This window comes from Amphiprion ocellaris, chromosome 13 (assembly GCF_022539595.1).
Source record: "Amphiprion ocellaris isolate individual 3 ecotype Okinawa chromosome 13, ASM2253959v1, whole genome shotgun sequence".
NCBI lineage: Eukaryota > Metazoa > Chordata > Actinopteri > Pomacentridae > Amphiprion > Amphiprion ocellaris.
The window spans coordinates 35,996,830-36,015,900 of record NC_072778.1 but is presented as its reverse complement, the minus strand read 5'-3'; the positions used below and the strand labels follow the sequence as shown (position 1 = coordinate 36,015,900).

The 19,071-nt window shown below is 38.9% G+C and overlaps 1 protein-coding gene across 3 annotated transcripts in view; it reads right to left on the bottom strand.

Annotated features, from left to right (window-relative positions):
• Positions 1 to 7,484, bottom strand: part of nlgn3a (neuroligin 3a) — a 126,978-nt gene extending 119,494 nt beyond the window's left edge. The window contains exon 1 of one of the 3 annotated variants that reach the window (XM_023269547.3): positions 7,087 to 7,484. The gene's annotated coding sequence lies outside the window, so the exon portion shown is untranslated. The remainder of the gene's footprint in view (positions 1 to 7,086) is intronic. The other 2 variants (XM_055016743.1, XM_023269546.3) reach the window with 2 other exon arrangements.
• Positions 7,485 to 19,071: the final 11,587 nt, after the last annotated feature.

Genomic DNA, 19,071 nt, shown 5'->3' with positions numbered 1-19,071 from the left:
ATTCGTGACTGGAGCTCCTGCCATCTGTGGCCTAACAATGAACCCTCTCTCAAAGTCACTTTGATCGTTTTCCTCTTGCCATCCTGATATAATACCGGAATCTGCTGGGCCTGCAGCATTTTTATTCATGCTACAGAGCATGATTAGATATTATTGGCTTAACTGTACCATGCAGTGAATGTGTGGAAGCATCTGCATTTGTTGCGCTTTTGCACTTATTTATTCGGGTTCTTCCTTTTAATTTGTCACCAATATGCATAACAATATTTCGATTTTAAAAAAGAATCGCCTATCATTCACTTTTAGGGGGCATGACAAAAATTCCTCATGAGGATATGGTTGCAGTATTTCTAAAATGCTGGCAAACAACAATGCAATCTACACAGGGACAAACCAAAAAGCCCACAGATAATATTCAGCTGGTCTTCAGACTCCAGAGGCCAAAGTGAAATGAAAATCAAAAGCTACATAGACAATACAGCTAGAGCTTGGAACAATTCATATCTGTGGCTAATGCCCTCTCTGTGCACAATTAAAAAAATGAAAAAAAACATGTGAAAAGCGTGCTTCCCAGTCTGCCTAAAAGCAGGTTTATAAAATAATAAAAAGAGATGCCGCCACAATATTTACGACTTGCCTTGAGAAAGAAAGAAAGATGAACCAGCACGAGGCGGATGCTCGACTCAATGTCAGCACTGATTTGGCTAAATCTAAAATATAAGAAAAAAAAATCTTCAATATTTGTTTGCCAGGACAACAGATATGTGTATTTGTGTGCAAGTGAATCAGACAAGGGCAAAGAGAAAAAAATAAAGAAAAACAAGAGATTAAAATGCAACTGCAATTCGAGACAAGGGGCCAACTTGTGGAACAGTGGCCTGTGAGCATGTGACGCCAACCAGTAGCAGCACAAAGTTTGTGTGTTTGAGTGTGTGTGTGTTTGAGTGTGTGTGTGGGAGTGAGAGGAAGGATCTCTATTAATCTCTTGCATTACTGCAGTCATTTCCACTCTCTTCATCACTAGCAGCATGTGCTCTGTGAGATTTAAAATATTTAAATCTGTAATCTGTCAGCATTATGAGGTTAGCACACACCCGCAAGACTGGTGTCCTATCCGTCACTATGCTTTCCACTTCACATGGCCCCACATATATCACAAGGACCTGACATGGCCTTTTGTAGTTCAGGCTGGAAAAGACTTTTGCGGCCTGTGTCTGTAATTTCTCAACAGCGGAACAGACATGCTGCTGGACCCCAGAGAAAAATTAAGGGAAATGCGTGCAGCGGAAAAAAGAAAAGAAGAAAAAAATAAAAGCTGCGGCACTGTGAAGCGCAAAGAAGCTTCTAATTGTTTCCCCAGTGTATGTGACCCAGTGACTCTGGAGGAGTTCTTCCTTGTTCTTTTACTATGGGTAAACCAGCATTCATTATTGATTTGGTGGCACAGACTCAAAGTCTTACACAACATGGTCTTATGAGCGGGCCTGAGCATTGTGTCAGTTTGTGCATAACTGCATTAGAGCCTCACTAATACACTTTCTTTCACCTTTCTTACACATAGTGCTGAATTTTCCTAAAACTCTGAATTAATAACCAAGAATGAATAAATTGAATGGGATTAAAGCCTGAACGACAGTGACCCATATATGAATATTAGGTTGATGGAAGACACTCCAACGTAGCCCATTTAGCCAGCTCCATGTCATGTCTTCATACGACAGGCTTTTACTAAGCTCCTTAAGAGCCTGCCCCAGGGGATCTGTGGTAGGCTAGAGGTACTGACTCAGGCCTTATCTCCACTAATTTACCCCACGAATTAGGCGGCTCCTCGTTCTGTGTCCTGCCAGACCCACACAATACTCACTCCATGTTAAGAAAATGAGGAGAGAAAAGGGCTTAGTGATTGCTTAGTTGGATAAGAAGCTGAGGAATTGATAGGAGAAAGGTACACTCTGCCACATCAACTCTACCTGGACAGCTACGTTTATCCCCAGGATTTAAAACGTGTTGACTCCCTGTCACCTGTCTCTGTATTTTTTCAGGGTGGCTTAAGCGAAATAAAGTGCAATTTAAATCAAATGGATTAAGGTGAACTTTTTGGGAAAAACAAACAGGCAGGTCTTCAGCCCTGTCAAGCGCCAAGTGAGGACAGAATGACTGTTTCTTCATTTCTGTTTTGCCTTAAAAAAAATCCTGACAGTTATTTTAAAATTTAAATGAGCTGGCAAGCCTCATCTATGAACTTTAAAGGACAGAACGGTCACGTCTCAGTCAAAGCTGCAGAAATCTATACATGAATCTGAGGTACTGTATATTCTAGTGGGAAGCAAATCACATCCCAGTATGCAAATAACTGCAAAAGTTTCTCAAAGTAAAACCACTGGGATGTCAACAAACACACACATGCACGCACACGCACACACACACACACACACACACACACACACACGCTGCTTCAGGAAATTGAATCTTGTATACCACAGCCAAAATACAAAAAGTCACTTATGTTGTTTGCATGATCCACATGAATGAAATAAACTGAGCTTTATCCCAAACTAAGCTTATGTAAGTGTAAAGAACAGCTTTGCATCTGAGAGACACTTTCTCTCCCTATCATGCCTCTCGCCGTCTCTCTTCATATGATGCATTTTTAAAAAGTCTGCTTTAAAAAGGAAAAACTATCAAAAAATAGCTCCTCACTGCTGTCACTTGTTGGGCCACGTCCCTGATTTTAACTCAGCCGGTTTCATCCTCGGTCTGTGTGCTATTGAGTGTAAATTGTCTAATTAATAAATAATTAATAAGTAGATAACTTCTGGCAGACAGCGAACGGAGACATACTGTGTGACATCTGCTTTGTAGTTTGAATGCCGATGTCCAAAAGAATCTTGTTTACTAAGCAGACATTGGTCTTTGGCAGGGAAACCTGTTAGTCAGGGGAGACGTTTTTGGGCCATGAACAATGTAATATCTCTGTTAAATATGTTATGTGCTGTAGACTTGAGGCATCTCTTTGTGCCTCAGGCCAAAACCGTTTTGTTAGTCAAACAAAGACTCTTTCATCTTTTTACAGATTAAACAAATGTCTTATTCATTATTAAAATGAATGTGACACGAGTGTATCTTGACGATTGTCGCTAATTTCGAGTAAGTCTTAAAAAAACTGTGTATTTTTCAGCAATTCTGTCACAAAAGGTATAATTTAATGATGATGAAAGCACATCCTTCTGAGCAAATAAGAAGAGACAAGTTGATCCTCCTTCATTAGTCACTGTATATCCATGTGTGCGAAGGGCACCGAGAGCTCAACAAACAAGTCATGATCCACAGTTTGACTTGGTTTTAAAAGATTTTGCTGCTTTTTTTTTTAACCTGATGTGTTTTCAAAACTCTCTGCACTAGAGCCACTGTGTAGGGCAATCAAAAACCCCAAGGACTCTGCATCATTTACATTTTAATTGATAATAATATAAAGCCTGAATTCTCTCTCTAAATGAATCTCTTCTCTCTTAGCAACATTAGAAGTGACTAGAAAGTCCGTAAACTCTGTGCTTGTTTGGGCAGACTTTTCTAAACTCTGTATCTTTATGAGCAGCAGCCAATGACAAGGTCTTGTTTGTTTGGTAACATGGTGAAAACTGTTCTGATTTTAAGGGAACATATTGTGCAAAAAAAACACTATTTTATTGTTTTTGAAGTTAATTAAGTGTGCCCAGTGTGTCTAAAAATCCACATATGAGAAAAAAAAAGCCTTTGTGTCTCATGACACCCCTTGGATGTCATAATAGGCTTCCTTCAGCTGCCAGCTGGTGAGAATATCCGGAGGAGAAGTTAGCACAAACCAATGAAATTTCCATTGTTGCAACACTCATCAGTTAACTGGTAAAAGGTTCTGCAAGAGTCTGTTATTGTTGTGGGTCTGACTCTGGTTCAAATGTGTACAGTTGTACTCCAGTGTTGGTCCTCCTGCCTCATTTTCAACACTGCATCCATGGCACTTGTCTAACTTTGCCAAACCATTCTGTAGAAGCTAATGGTCTGGCTGCACCACACCACGATCATTCTGCTATAGAGGAACAAAACACTCTGGCTTGTTTGCATTTCTGTAAACCAATTACAGTTTCTGTAGGTGGGGTGAAGCAAAGGATGCAGCTTTGTGGTTTCCTCGAAATAGTGACAGGGGGAAAAGTTCTGGTGGACCATTTGTTTGCAGGACATAAATTAAAATTGAATTAAAATAATTCAAATGAATCATTCAAATTATTCAAATGGATAATCTACCACAAAAACAAAATGGTCCAAATTCTCAGCAAAACTTTAAGTTTTCAGTGTGGTCGTTTGCCACTCGGAGGTTTTCATTGTTGTTCCTGTAGTAATGAAAACACACAGATTGAAGAAGGAAGGAAGGCGGCTTAAACCTTCATCCTAGATCTGGTGAGTCAGACTAGCATTACACCAGCATCTGCTTTCTGAAAGAGGTGTAGCCAACAGCATCTCATCTACATTTAAAGATACAGGTGCTGAAACAGTCTGTTTAAAGCATGGCTAAAACTGTGTACAGGCTTTGTACAATACTCTGTACCATTTTGAGCTGAAACTTCAAAGACTCATTCTGTGAACTTGTTAAAAAGGGTTATAATATGGGACCTTTAAATCTGAAAATTTGACTGCCCCTTTTTTCTTTTTTTGTGCCTGTGATGTTGCAAAGTTGTAAAAACAGTGTTAGAACAATGACAGGCTTCTCCTCAGCCGTGGGATAGGCGATGATAGGACATATTTTCAGAAGGTCAGAGGTATCCATTTGGGAAATTATTCAGCTCCCGCTCCTGCTGTTTCAAGACAACACGTCAGACACAATGAAGAATATTAGAAAACACAAATAACCTTCCGCTGCCTCGCTCATATGTGCAACAACACACCTCTGCGTATCCACAGAGGAGCACATGCGCTGGCACACCTCTGTCTGGATGCGAGAGCAATAACGGGAGCACGCCGAAAGAGAAACTGAAGGCTAAAGAACAAGAGGGCTCTCAGGGCCACAGACCAATGAGTGGCTCATCCATGTTAAGTCAGGCCAGGACGTACTCAGGTGTATTCACGTTGGGTCAGGACGAAGCCTCGCTGACCTTTGCAGCAGACACAGAGTCTCATGGAGCTTTTCTTAAGCAATCCTGAGACTCAGAGGGTAAACAACAGACTTACTGCTGCACTTTGAAATGTCTGTGTGTGCGTGTGTGTGTGTGTGTGTGTGTGTGTGTGTGTGTGTGTGTGTGAGTCTGTCAATGATCACATGTTGACCACTTCTTGATGGCCCAGTGTAATCTGTCTCCAACACAGTCATCAAGCGGTGTTCTCTGTAATTACTCTCTAACAGCTGAAAAGGAAAGCTCATTTTGTTTGTTTTTTTGGCTTGTTGTAAATTAAGCAGCAATGATTGTTACACAGCTCAACTATATCCCCGAAAACTTCAGAAAAAAAAGACTGAAGAATGGATATTAAAACAGCAGGGAACTTGAAAAATAGCACTTTGCTGGACTGGAATACAAACAGTGACGGACCAGAGAGAGAATTCACAAGCAGCAGCAGCATAATCCTTCACATGATACTGAAGAGCCACATTCAAGATGAATGAGCACAATTTTCCTGCAAATCAAAACAAAATCCAAAGAGTCCTAATCAAATTTCATATGGTGTTTTTTTCTTTTCTAAAACTATGTGTCTGTGTTATTATTACCCATTAAAGGCTTATTTCATCAGTGGTGAGGCATGCATGCCAAATAAAAGGCCTGGATCATGTCCTAAATGTTTAGGTTTCAGGGACACATTGCTTATTCAACTAATCACCATGACAACTCTTGCTTGACATTTTCACTCCCCTCTTTCTGCTCTTTGGAATCCGACTCTGTCAGTTAATTATTCCTTTTTTCAGTGCGGACTACAATGAAACCATTTATTTCTAAGCGTGCGCCATGTGTCCAGGAATTTCACATTGGTAGAAAAGAAAAGTAGACATGTGTGGCCTCGGGGTTCATTAGAAGATGTTTTATACACAATATAATTCATCATGTGGCTCCTAAGGCTTTTATTAAGTCAAAACATCAGTGTCATCATGAGGTAATTTATAAGCTACAATGTGAAGAGTGGATTTCAGTGATGAATGGTGCATGGAAATAATATCCACACATGCATAAAAGATGTTCTTTTGAATTAAATAACTGGCATTGAGGCTTATATAGCGATATATAGTGAACTGAACAAGCCATTTATTCAAGGAAAACTTAAATAGAATAAGCAAATGGGGATCCCCATATATGCCTCTGGTATATCATCCTGCTCCTCCTCAGAACAGATGGAGCTGCTTGCTGCAAACCAGTGGTAGATTCCACTCAGAAATGAGGGTGACAGTCTGTTTGCTTTCTCTTCAAGTTTAGAGCCCACCGTTTTGATTTTTTTTTTTTTTGCGCAAATGCAAGTCATCGGGCAGCAGAAAGAGCGAGAGAGAGGGAGGAAGAGAGAGAGGGAGGAAGAGAGAGAGGGAGGAAGAGAGAGAGAGAGAGAGAGAGAGAGAGAGAGAGAGGAAGAGAGAGAGCGGGCGCGTCATTGCTCCATCACGCACAAGAGACGTCTTTATGCCCAAGTAACAAGTGCCCGGAACATTCATCACAAGCCTTTATTTTCTGCACTGCACTGAGAGCAGCGCCGTTTTCTAGAACACCCTACATATGCCAGCGTGGGTAAAAGGACACACACAGTTGTCAGCATCCAAATCCTCCCTCATCTCTCGCTCTAAGACTCGGGGTAGTCCGTGCAAGTCACAGAAATCCAAATGCGTTTTTTTTTTGCTTTTGGAGGGGGAAGTAATATGCGCTCCGTGCCGGGCTCCGCTGCTGCGTCGATGTTGCATTACCCCCCTAAAAAATAGCACTCTTTATGATTATGATTTTTTTTTCTCTTTTTTTTTTTTTAGAAGAAATACAAGTAATTTGAATCCAAGTGTGCTCATCCATCACGCATCTTCCCAAGTCACTCACAACGGAGACAAGGTTTTCTCTCTAACTGCTCATCAAGAATAACGGAATGACTCACCTGCCTTGTCGAGATGTAAATCCCCCCATGCCTTTCTGCAAATAAGAATAAGAATTAAAAAGAAAAAAAGAAGAAGCCGGGACTGCGTGTGTTCACTGTTCCGGGGTCTTCACTTGCAGCCGCTTATGTACTCCAGATATCCGTATAGTCTGCGCACTGCCTGTGTTTTTCGGGAATGACCTTCCAGTGAAGCGATCGCGGCTCTCATCATCCTCACTCTGCTGTCATTTTTCACGGATTTCTCCCACGTTCTGTTGTGTTTTTTAGCGGGAAGCTCTCCTCCTGGTCCTGGTGCGTTTGGATGCTTTTCGCCTTGACTCTTCAACACGAGCTTGGCGGGAGCGCGCGGCGCGGCCCCGAGCAGGATATTCGGGAGCGCCGGATGGAGATGGAGAGGAGAGTTACTAGGTAACCAAGGGCACACGCATCATACATGAAAAGGAGCAGACGATTTATGCCTCCCAACTCTGCTCTGCCCTTCTGCTCTGCCTTCTTTGACAGCTCATCAGAAATAACCTTTTTTTCTTCTTCTCCCCATTCCACTGGTGGGCTGCTCTTTAGTGTGTCTCACCAAAAACACAGGCTAATCCTATGAGGCATCATTCTTCCTGGGGCAAGCTGGTCCTGCGTTTGTGCACTTTTTCTCTTCTGAAACTGCAGAGTTGATAGGCTACGTTTTCAAGGAATGTCACTTTTAAATGAAGATGAAATTCTCGAGAAGAAGATGACAAACTGTTAAGAGCTGCAGAGAAAAGGAATGAATGGAGGAGAGATGAGTTCTGTAAATCCTGAATAGGGCTAGTTAAACGCTTTAATAGTTATTAGAGAATATTTGTGATTGCTCCAGCTTTTCTCACTTAGAGAAAATTAACTCTGGGGTATTGCAGCATTCTGCAACATTTATTTAGTTACCATTTTTTACAGCCAGTGACAGAATAATGTGAAAAATAGAAATGAGCCTTAATCCAATGTATGTTTTCTTTTTTCTCTATATTTTTTCATATTCAGAAAATATCTTTTATTACAATAGAAGCCCAGAGGTCTTTTACACACACACACACACACACACACACACACACACACACACACACACACACACACACACACACACACACACACACACACACACACACACACACACACACACACACACACACACACACACACACACACACACACAGTTTGTGTAAATATGGCGATATTTATATTAAAGGAAATTTTATCTGAGCACTTATGTTTTAATTTTCTTTCCCTACAGTTTCTCAATGCAAGTCCAGAGGTCTTTGTCCACACACAAACATGCACACATGTACATATACACACACACGTATGTATATATATATATATATATATATATATATATATATATATATATATATATATATATATATATATATATATATATATATATATATATATATATATGTATGAATATGTATGACTGTGAGTGTAGTGGTGTATGTATGTATACTGTATGTATATATGCACTCCCTTCCAAAAGTATTGGAACAGTGAGGCCAGTTCTTTATTTTTGACTGAAAACATTTGGGTTTGACATCAAACAATGAATATGAGACAAGAGATCAACATTTTAGCTTTTATTTCCGGGTATTTACATCTGGATCTGATACACAGCTTAATAGACAGCATCAGACCACAACTTGATACTCACAGTTCAAAAACTTACTAAAAAGCGACTACAATATATTGGTGGTGCTGATGTTCACAAAATACAACAGATTATTCCCAAGTCTAAAACCGTACAGTTTGAAAATGACTTAAAGAATCAAAAATGGGAACAAGTCATGTCAATATGTGCCGTGGATGAATGTTGTAATTCTATAACTACAACAATCAGAAAATCTATAGAAAAATTCACAAAGCAAATCAAATGTACAAAAAAAAGGACTAACCTACCATGGCTAAACAAAGAAATAAGAACACTGATGAAGACACCAGACTCTGCTCTTAAGAAAGCATTAACCTCTGAACTTCAAACTGATCACTTAGTGTACAAAAGCTTAAGAAATAAAGTGGTACAGGAACTACGTAAATCTAAAGTATCTTACTACAATAAACTAATAGATAACGCAAGGGGTAATAGCACTTCTCTATGGAAGCACTTAAATAATTTAACCAACAGGACAAACAATCAGAGAGGGGTAAAGGAACTTATAATCCAGGGTGAGTCTATTACTAACAATGCCTCCTTGGTAAATGTATTCAACTCATATTTTGTAGAGTCAGTGGAAAAATTAACAAAAAACTTTGAGCTCCCAAATGTTTTACACCAGGGCAAAGCAATCATTTCTACAGGTTTATTTCACATCAGTGAGGTAAATGAGGAATTAGTTGCTAAGATTATAAATAAATTATCTAACTCTAAAACTAATGATATTTATAACATGAGTACTATTTTCCTCAAAACATACAGCAAAATATTAATAAAACCACTGACTCATCTCATTAATCTCTCGATTAGATCTTGTAAATTTCCATCTGACTGGAAAAAGGCTGTCATTGTACCAGTTTTTAAATCAGGAAGTCGGGATAACATAAATAACTATCGCCCAATCTCTATTTTACCTGTCCTGTCTAAGGTTCTTGAAAAAGTAATCGCTACACAACTCATAAACTATCTACAGGACAGTGAACTTCTTCATCCACAACAGTTTGGTTTCAGACCAGGCCAGTCAACAGAAACATCAAACTGTTGCCTCATTGAAAATATTAAACAGAGCCTGGATGGGGGTAATGTTGTGGGAGCTGTTTTTCTTGACCTCCAAAAGGCATTTGATACTGTCAATCATACTTTGCTCTCATCCAAATTGGTTTCTTTTGGTTTTTCCTTTGAGACAATACATTGGTTTACATCATATTTGCAGAATAGAGAACAATGTGTCAAAGTTCACCACGAGACATCCACGTTTTTAAATACCCACATGGGCGTTCCACAAGGGTCCATTCTTGGCCCCTTACTGTTCAGCCTTTTCATTAATGACCTCCCATTAAACTGTTCAGTTTATATGTTTGGGATCATGAGCAGATCCTTTCTTTCTCCAAACTTTATCTATCCCATCACTTTGGTAAAGGTTCATCTTTGTCTCATCAGTCCATAAAACTTTTTGAGGCTCATCTCTGTACTTTCTGGCAGATTCCAGCCTGGCCTTCCTGTTCTTCTTGCTAATGAGTGGTTTGCATCTTCTGGTGTAGCCTCTGTACTTTAGTTCATGAAGTTCTCTGCCAACAGTAGATTGTGATTCCTTCACTCCTGCCCTCTGGAGGTTGTTGCTGATGTCCCTAACAGTTATTTTAGGGTCTTTCTTTCCAGCTCTCACAATGTTTCTGTCTTCAACTGCTGCTGTTTTCCTTGGTCTACCCGTTCTACGTCTGTTACTTGGTACACCAGTGGTTTCTTTCTTCTTCAGGATATTCCCAGTGGTTGTACTGGCTATGGCCAATGTTTGTTCAATGGCTCTGATTGATTTTCCATCTTCTCTCAGCTTCGCTTGTTTTCCACCCATAGATGGCTCTCTGGTTTTCACGTTGGTTACACCTCTAACTATAGATTAACTATAGATGCAGTCTGCACAGGCAAAACCCAAACCTGAAACTGAACGTAGACATTGAGCGCTATTTATTGTTTGAATAATCAATGTAACAGGACACACCAGGGCAACAAAACAGAAGAGTAGTGAATATATATACATACATACACACACATACACACACACACAATACACACAATACACACACACACAATACACACACACACACACACACACACACACACACACACACACACACACACACACACACACACACAGTATACATATATGTACTGATTTAAATATTAGGAGAATCTTTAGCTGAGAAGTTAGGTGAGGTATATATTGTCCTTAGTATGGATTTCATTCAAAATGGCTATTTAAAAGCATTTATTTAGATACCACCTCCACAGCTGATGACAGAATAAGGTGACAAATTAGATATATAGATGAGAAAACTGGCAATCAGTTGATCAATCCAGAGGCATTTTCAACATCAGCGATTTAGCGTTGAGCCTCCATGAAGGTGGGGGACTCGTGAGAGACACATTAGAGAATGAATGGTCCAAATCAATTCAATCCCCAGTGGGTTTAAGCCTCCAAAAATCCTGCATTGACCTAATGCAACTAGCTTTTTCTGGGGACGCTCTGAGCATTGCAAATGCCCACATCTTTTTTACAGCCTCCGGTTTGTCATGGAGGCTTTCTGTTATAAATCATACTATTACACACCACTATGACATCATCAGAGTAATTTTCTCAGGCTTGACAAAGCTCCTCCACAGCCACAGAAGTCATTATATAATTGTTTTCAAACACTAAGCAATACTAAGGACCAGTAAAGTGTTCTCCATCATCTCTTTTACCAAATCGATTTAAAAACAAAAATGTGTGATGAAACGATTACACGCCAGTCTGATGGATGATTTAGGTTTTTAAATATTGTTTTAATAATCATATTACTACCATTAGATTGTATTGTAACATTATCAGAATATATTTTATATAAAATATATGATATTACTACTTAGTGTGCAGTCAAAATGACTATAACAGGCATTAAGCTTTGACTTGGCGAGTGACATGTATGAAGGAGCAACATTTAGCTTAAACACAGTCCTCAAATACATTTACAATCAGTATGTCCTCTGTTCTTTTTTTTAATATTGGCCTTAGATTCAGACATGACTTCAGTAAAATTCCTCTTCTGGAGCAGACATTCATGCAGCAGATGTCAAATCGATGTCTTATATGTACAGTAAACAAACACTTAAAGCAACATTTATATAATATTTATGCAAACATTCCTCAAATATATGTGGACATGTAGCTTTTTCGAACCATAATGCATTATGGAAATACTACCATAAGACTAGAAAAAAATTCTATGATAAAACTCTAGTAGTCGCCACAATATTCTGTGGAACAGTTTATCCCTCCATATAGGTCTGCTCCCTCCATTGACATTTTTAAGCCGTGGTTGAAAACCCATCTCTTTTCATTGGCTTTTAAATCCAATTGAGATCAATACTGTATCATCCGTGTTGTTTCTCTTTTGTTCTTGCACGTGTTTCCCTCTGTTTACGTCATCTCTTGTTATACAGGATTTTTGTTTCTTATCCTTTAAGTGAAGTTGTACAGCAAATTGGTGAACACCATTTGTTTTTATATGTTCCATTAATAATGCTGACGTTACCTTTGCCTGGAAATTTAAATAGCAGCCTTTTAAATTTCCTGCAGCATTAGAAGAAGTTCTTTACCAGGACGATAGAGAAGTAAAACCATTTATACGCAAGATAAATTAAGTGCAGAATGCATTTAGAGATGGTTTAAATGCAAATAACAGCACTACTTTAAGGTATAAAACACAATTCAAAACACACCACTGAAAATAAGAACAACTAACTGACCAGTGGGGGTTTAAATAGCCTTGGGGTCAGCAATTCAAGTAACCACTCATTCATTTTTTAAATTAAATGGGATAATTTGGTGTTTGGAGCCAACATACATGACTGTTAATGGCACTCTTGTGTGCAGAGACCTTTTAATTATACAGCAGCATAGGGTTGGTGCTACTGCTGCCATTATGGTATTCACCACTCAGTGGAGAAAATATAAAAGAAGAGGAGATACTGACGCAAACAGAATGGAGTGCAATGCATCAATAAGACATGTTGGAGGAAGATGCTCAGTCATGATGCACCAGTACTTTTATGAATTAGTCAGCTGATAAAAACAAACAAAAAATAGCCCCAAAAACTGAAATCGCAAATGCATCTTAAAGTGTTCTTACACTTTAGGTTGTGATGTCGAGAGGCACATACGAAACATAAGAGGTGTGTTGAGTCCATGTAGGTGGGACAGTGGAATCATTCATAGTCACAAGGACATTTTTTCCCCCTCAAAGAGAGAGTAAACTCTGTCGCAAATAGATGAATGTTGCACCTGAGGCAACTGGATGGGTTACTCCAAAAGCATACCTGGGAATAATATTTATGCCTTAACAGTCAGAGTGCACATCACAGTGTCAAAATGCAGGCATGTCAGGCCTCCATTCACAGTCCCAGAAGCCTTCTCTGACAAAATTCTTGCACCAAAACTGAGAGTTTTTAAAACAATGAATGGTGTCTCAATAGATATCACACCCTTGGGAGAGAAGAAGATTCAAATCAGGTTGACCTGACTGGGACTGGAATTGGATTTTGGATTTGCAGATACCAACTACTTCTCAGAGTGCAATACTGACTATATTAGAAAGTTATTTAGTCTGTTAGAATGACGAGAAACTGCTTTTACTGTTCAACTTCGTCTCCGGTTGTTGATTAAATTCCCCAAAATGTATCTTTGCATATCAAAGTTAGTTCTTTTTTCATGAAAATAATCCTTTCTTGCCTGAAATGGCTCGGATATAACTTTACACACTTCTCTCCCCATCAGCACCGCCCCATTGCTGCAGCTTGAGCACTCCAGCTCACCTACAACTCTGCTGAGAAACAGTAAAACTATACTCCACTACACAATGTCAAGTTGTAAAACTGGATTAATTCAGCTGTAAAAGTTTGAGTTGGAACCTGATTCCCGGGAAGAAAAATGATAAGGAAAGCTCCGTTCTGCCAGTGGACAGGACTGGTTCCAGATGTTTGTTGTATGTAAAACACGTTTTACATGTTTTTGAAACACTGCACTTTCAAGGTAAAAGTGCTCAGCCATGGCTCTATCTGCTTATTTTTCTGATTATTTGTCTTCCATCATGCAGGAAAAAGCACCATATGGGCATTCTAACAAGGTAAAAAAAAAAAAAAAGATTTTCAGTGCAGAGGAGCTTTTAATAACTCTTTGCAATCCTAATTTACAAATAGTGCACAAAACACATTTACCAACAGTCGGAAGAATCTAAAATCTTAATCAAATCTTTTTTTTCTTTCAATTTTCTCCAGCCAGATGCTATGAAATTCCATTAAAATGGCTTGTTTTAAAAATGATACCAACATTCTTCCACAGACTGCAGGATGCACAGAACAGTGGAAGAGCAGAGCAAAGAACAACAAAGCTCATATCTGTCAAATACGTTACAGTCAGAATTTAGGAAAATATGTCAAGCAGAAAATACAAGAAACAAAAGCGAAATAAACAAGACAAGCCAGCAGGACAAGAGAGTCAGCAGAACCGTGAAGAGGACAACTGACATTCGGATGATGGTATATCAATAAAGATTCATTTCAGCTGCACAGGAAAGAAAATATACGTTTAAAAAGAAGAAATAATTAGTTGTTCTTCACAGTGTCTCCTGAAGGAAACCACCTTCTTACTCTGGAAAACAGAGGATAAAGCTTGAAATGAAAACCTGCCATAACCTGATATCCAGTAATATGTCCCTCGAGTCACCTACATGTTTAAGGTTTTCTCTAAACCAGCCTTGTCTTCTTTTGTTAGTGATATATTTTCAAAATGTGTTCGTCTTCACAGAAATCTTTCATGCTTCTGACTATCACAGGAGAGCAACTTACTTCTATTTGGAGAGACGTAACAAAGTGTGACAGTATTAACATTGCAGAGCTTCCGAGCCTTTTTATTAACACACATCTGTTCTATTTGTAGGTTTTTTCCCCAGTATTTCTCTGCCTCTGCAGCAATTTTGTTATCCAAATACTCTATTATAGTACGCTCCTTATCCCCAACTAGAACCCAAGTTAATCGTATAATTTCGTCTGCTGCAGAAACAACATCATTTCCTCGTGAAGATAAATCGTTTCTCTTATTTCATTCGATTTGGATCTGTCGCCACTGAAAGTGATTAACACAGATAGCTGTTAACCAGCTTTGAGATTGTACTGCTGAGCTTAATGAAGCCAGATAACTCACAAAGACCTGGACTAATTTGAACTAGAAAGGGGGAAAACACTTCAGAGGACATCAAGTGGGAAAAGCCGACACGAACAAAACATGACTGACTTGACTGTGATATTTCCAGTCAACATAAATGTGTTCCTGATGTGACCAAACACAGTTGTCAGTCTGCATCCTGTATTCCTTGTCATCATTAAAGACCGTGGGCATTTTTCTATTGACAAACTCGTCTCATGTTGCAGGACAACAGCAATAGTGAATCAGTCACTAATAATGAAATATAGAAAACTAAAGTACAACTTTGGTCAGCTATCTGCTGTTTATTAGAAGCATGTTTTATAGTAAGAGTGGGCCTGTTCACCTGATATTTATTACATCCCTGATGAATTATCATAGAAAACAAAGTGATTCCACTGCTGTATTTTACAATGCACATTGCTCCTGGCTTCTTTTCACTGCAATGTGAATACAGTGCCTTTACCCCTGTCAGAAACATGCAGGAATAAGTCTGCTGTTTTTTTTTCTCCAGAAAACTGATTGGTTAGACTGACAGAGCTTCCCTTCTTTTAGTCTCTTTATTTAGCTATGCAGCAAAAGTTAGCACTGAGACCCTGTAAAAACTGAACTTTATTTTATAACACTAAAATAAAACTTAACATTAACCCATTAATTCTCTCTAAACCCAGTTTCATACAGTGCATTTGTCTCTGCTTGTGATTATTTATTGTTTTCAGATTATTTAGCCCATTCTATTTACTTATTTGGCCACACACTGACTGTTAGACTTAAGACTTCACTTGTGTTATCGTTTTGTGTCGACAGGCCTGGGGGGAGTTTAGCTAAGTATATCCTGCTAACCTCTGAGGGTTCATTGTCATAAACTCTGCCTTGTGAACTGATCTTGTGACGCCTGTAGCTTAGAGTAAACCTTCTCACTTTCAAACTCTCTGTCTGTGGCTGCATCTCTCTGTGCTAGTGCCCTCATTCTGTGTTCCTGACACTTATCTGAATTGTTAATAGTGGCATGCTGGCCTTGATAAGACTAGTAAATGTACCCATTTTCATGCACAGTGATATCGTGAGGAAGCTGTTTAATAACTCAGTATGAAATAGATGTAACGCCTAGTATTTCTGTGGTTTCAATTCTGAGAAATTCCTCTTCCCAGAAAGCTTGTAACTTACTTAATCTTGTGTTAAAATCATTAAAACAGATGTCTTGTGTGAAGTGATTAGTATGTTTGATAAGTGTCCTCATAATGAGCAAGATGATGCCGATTCAAATTGCTAGTGATCACAGATAAACTCTGTGGCTCGCGCTGTTTTGTGGTCAGGTGCTCTCAAAGGACTTGGACTAATGGGTTTCTCAAAAATACAGTAATATAAGTGGGCTGTCCAATGAAAGGGAGAGGCTTTGTGTGTGAGTAAAAGCACTGAGAAGAGACACATTTTCAAAATTATACACAGTTCCAAGGGTAAAATAAATGACCATGACCTGGTGATCACATATTTGTCATTTCTTGTAGAATGTAATCTCCAAGTAAAATAGATCCCTACTGCAGTGCTTCTCACAATGACACTGCTTCATTTTACCAAAAATTATCAGTCGTTTGGTCATAGATATGCCAAGAATGGTGTTGAAATGAGAAAAAAATATAAAACAGTTGGAGCCTATGGGGCACACAGTCAGAAAGAGGAACCTTTGAGCCCTATTTTCATATACAAGAACATACAGCAACATTTGTGCCAAAGTCCAGGTGCAGTGGAGTGAAATGTTGCCTTGAACTAGGGGTTTACAGACACTGTCATGTGAGACAGAAACTTGTAAACATCCACCTGCTGCAAGCGGTTCCTTACCATGTAATATTCTGGTCAAAGAATGTAACAATGGATCCAGGTGGCTCAAGTAACATCTGACGTCTAGACCAATTAGTGTATGATTTCTATAAGCTGCTCCGTCTCAGCACGCTCATATTCCAGGTGTCTAGTTGCAAACAATGACTGCATTGTATATACATTTTGACAATGTAGCCATATTTTCACTCATTAACACCTGCATGCAGTGACAGCAGATGGACTCATTGCAGTTGTTTGTCTGCTGCAAAAAACAGCAAAGATTAACCAATGACAGGCTCGCCAAAATTTAAACTGATGACACAATGACACAAATGCGACATACTGGTAAAAGTATAAATTTATGTAGCGCATGCACTCTTACGAGATCCAATAAATGCGTAAAAACAGAGAGCAGTGAATGTATCAGAAGAGGAATTTGATTCATGTTGACAGCTTAAAGTTGACATCATGTGTTTTAGCTGAACCTTTTACAGATTAATCAGGATCTTCTGTTCTGCTCTGTTGTTTACGGTTGGATAAATTGAGTGCTTCTGTCAGTTCTATCTGTAACAGATGTCCAGTGCAGAGCATTACACAGTTCTCATATGGGCACTATAAAATACTCCCTGCTTCCTTCTGAGTAATTTTGCTGCTTGTTTTCTTTTTTTTCTTTTAATGTAGAATTAGTACAGAAACCTGAGCGGTGATATCCGTCATAAAGAAAAAAAAAGACATCTGCACTTATTTCATTGTTTTCCTTTTTCTTTACCAGCAAAGAGTACACACACAGTCAAAACAGACTCACATTTGATCAGAATGCTCCGTATATACAAGTAGAAGCAATGTTCAAAACGCGGCAGAGCAGCTGCTGTCCATGAGGGGACAAAACACAACTAATTTTAAAGATAGTAAGGTTTAAAAAAACAAAGTAACAATGACTTAAATGCATAAAACCTCCTGCAGAAATGCCTGTTTTCTCTTATTTCCAAACTCCCAGGGAATCTTGATGGTGTTGTAATACTTTCATGGTTTTACTCACAGTTCATGTCCACAGTCAACTCACGTTAATCCCTCTGTAAATTGTACATATGCCCTTTCGTCATTTCTTTTCGTAAACATCCATTTTCAGCATGGCTGAACTGCTTTTTGAGGTTTTCAGAACGCATTTATGGTATTTTGAGACACTCTCCTCTTGTGGTGATTGGGTCTCAGGCAGAGGCTGATTACAGCATCCCACATCAGGCACTTTCCCAGGTAGGGTCAAAAATCAGGAGGTCTCCGTGGGATTCCAGTAGTGGAGGAAATAAAGACTTTTAATCAAGATGTTGAAGCATGCACGTAATGCTAATGATTTCATCGCACACATTTTTCCTCTGGTTTAATGTTTACTACCAGACTGTATTTATTAGGACACGCATTTCTGTACAATAATCTTAACGTCATTACCAAGGGAAAGGGTTAGTCACAGCATGTGTCACTGCCCAGGGTGGGAGCTGGGATTTAGGGATATTTTTGTGCCAAGCGCCCGGGGCTCTGCTGATATTTTTTTCTTACACAACAAGATTTTAAAGAAGTTAAATCTAACATGGAAAACATATTGTGCACAGGCAGTTTCACTGTACTAATGTATACAGTTATTTAGAAATACAAAGCAGTGAATGTTGTTAACATTGTACAAATTAGAAATGCTTAATTTTTATGTCTGAAACATTTTCTGAGTGATCATGCTGAAGTAAATAGTTGCCAGTTGTGAAAACTCCAATCTCACCGTTTGCTATTACTCTGTTTATGCTGAAGTGATACTTGACTAAACTGTGCAATAGGCAAAAAGCAGCTAGACAAGAGCTTGGCTCTCATGCTCGGATTTCCATATTTATTGCTTGAAATCCTGCAGGGAGTTCAACTGAATGCCAATCGTAGAGCTGACTCACTGAGACAAATATGCATCTGCAGCCAGCACCCTACGACAGACTCCATACTGTATGACATTTGATTGATTAAAATCTGCCTTTTCAAACTAAACATTATAGTATAAGTAGCTCGTTGTATCAGCACTAACACTATGATGAAGCTTAGTGCTTGCTGTTACGTCAATTCAACAGAAATAATAAGAGGGAATTTTTCAATACTAGTGTTAAAAATGCTTCAGACAAGGCACCAAATGAAAATCACACGGCAGATATACAGTGTATAGTATGTACAATATAAACACAGATGTTGTATTGTGCTGTATGAGTTTCTTCAGTCAGTTCCATAA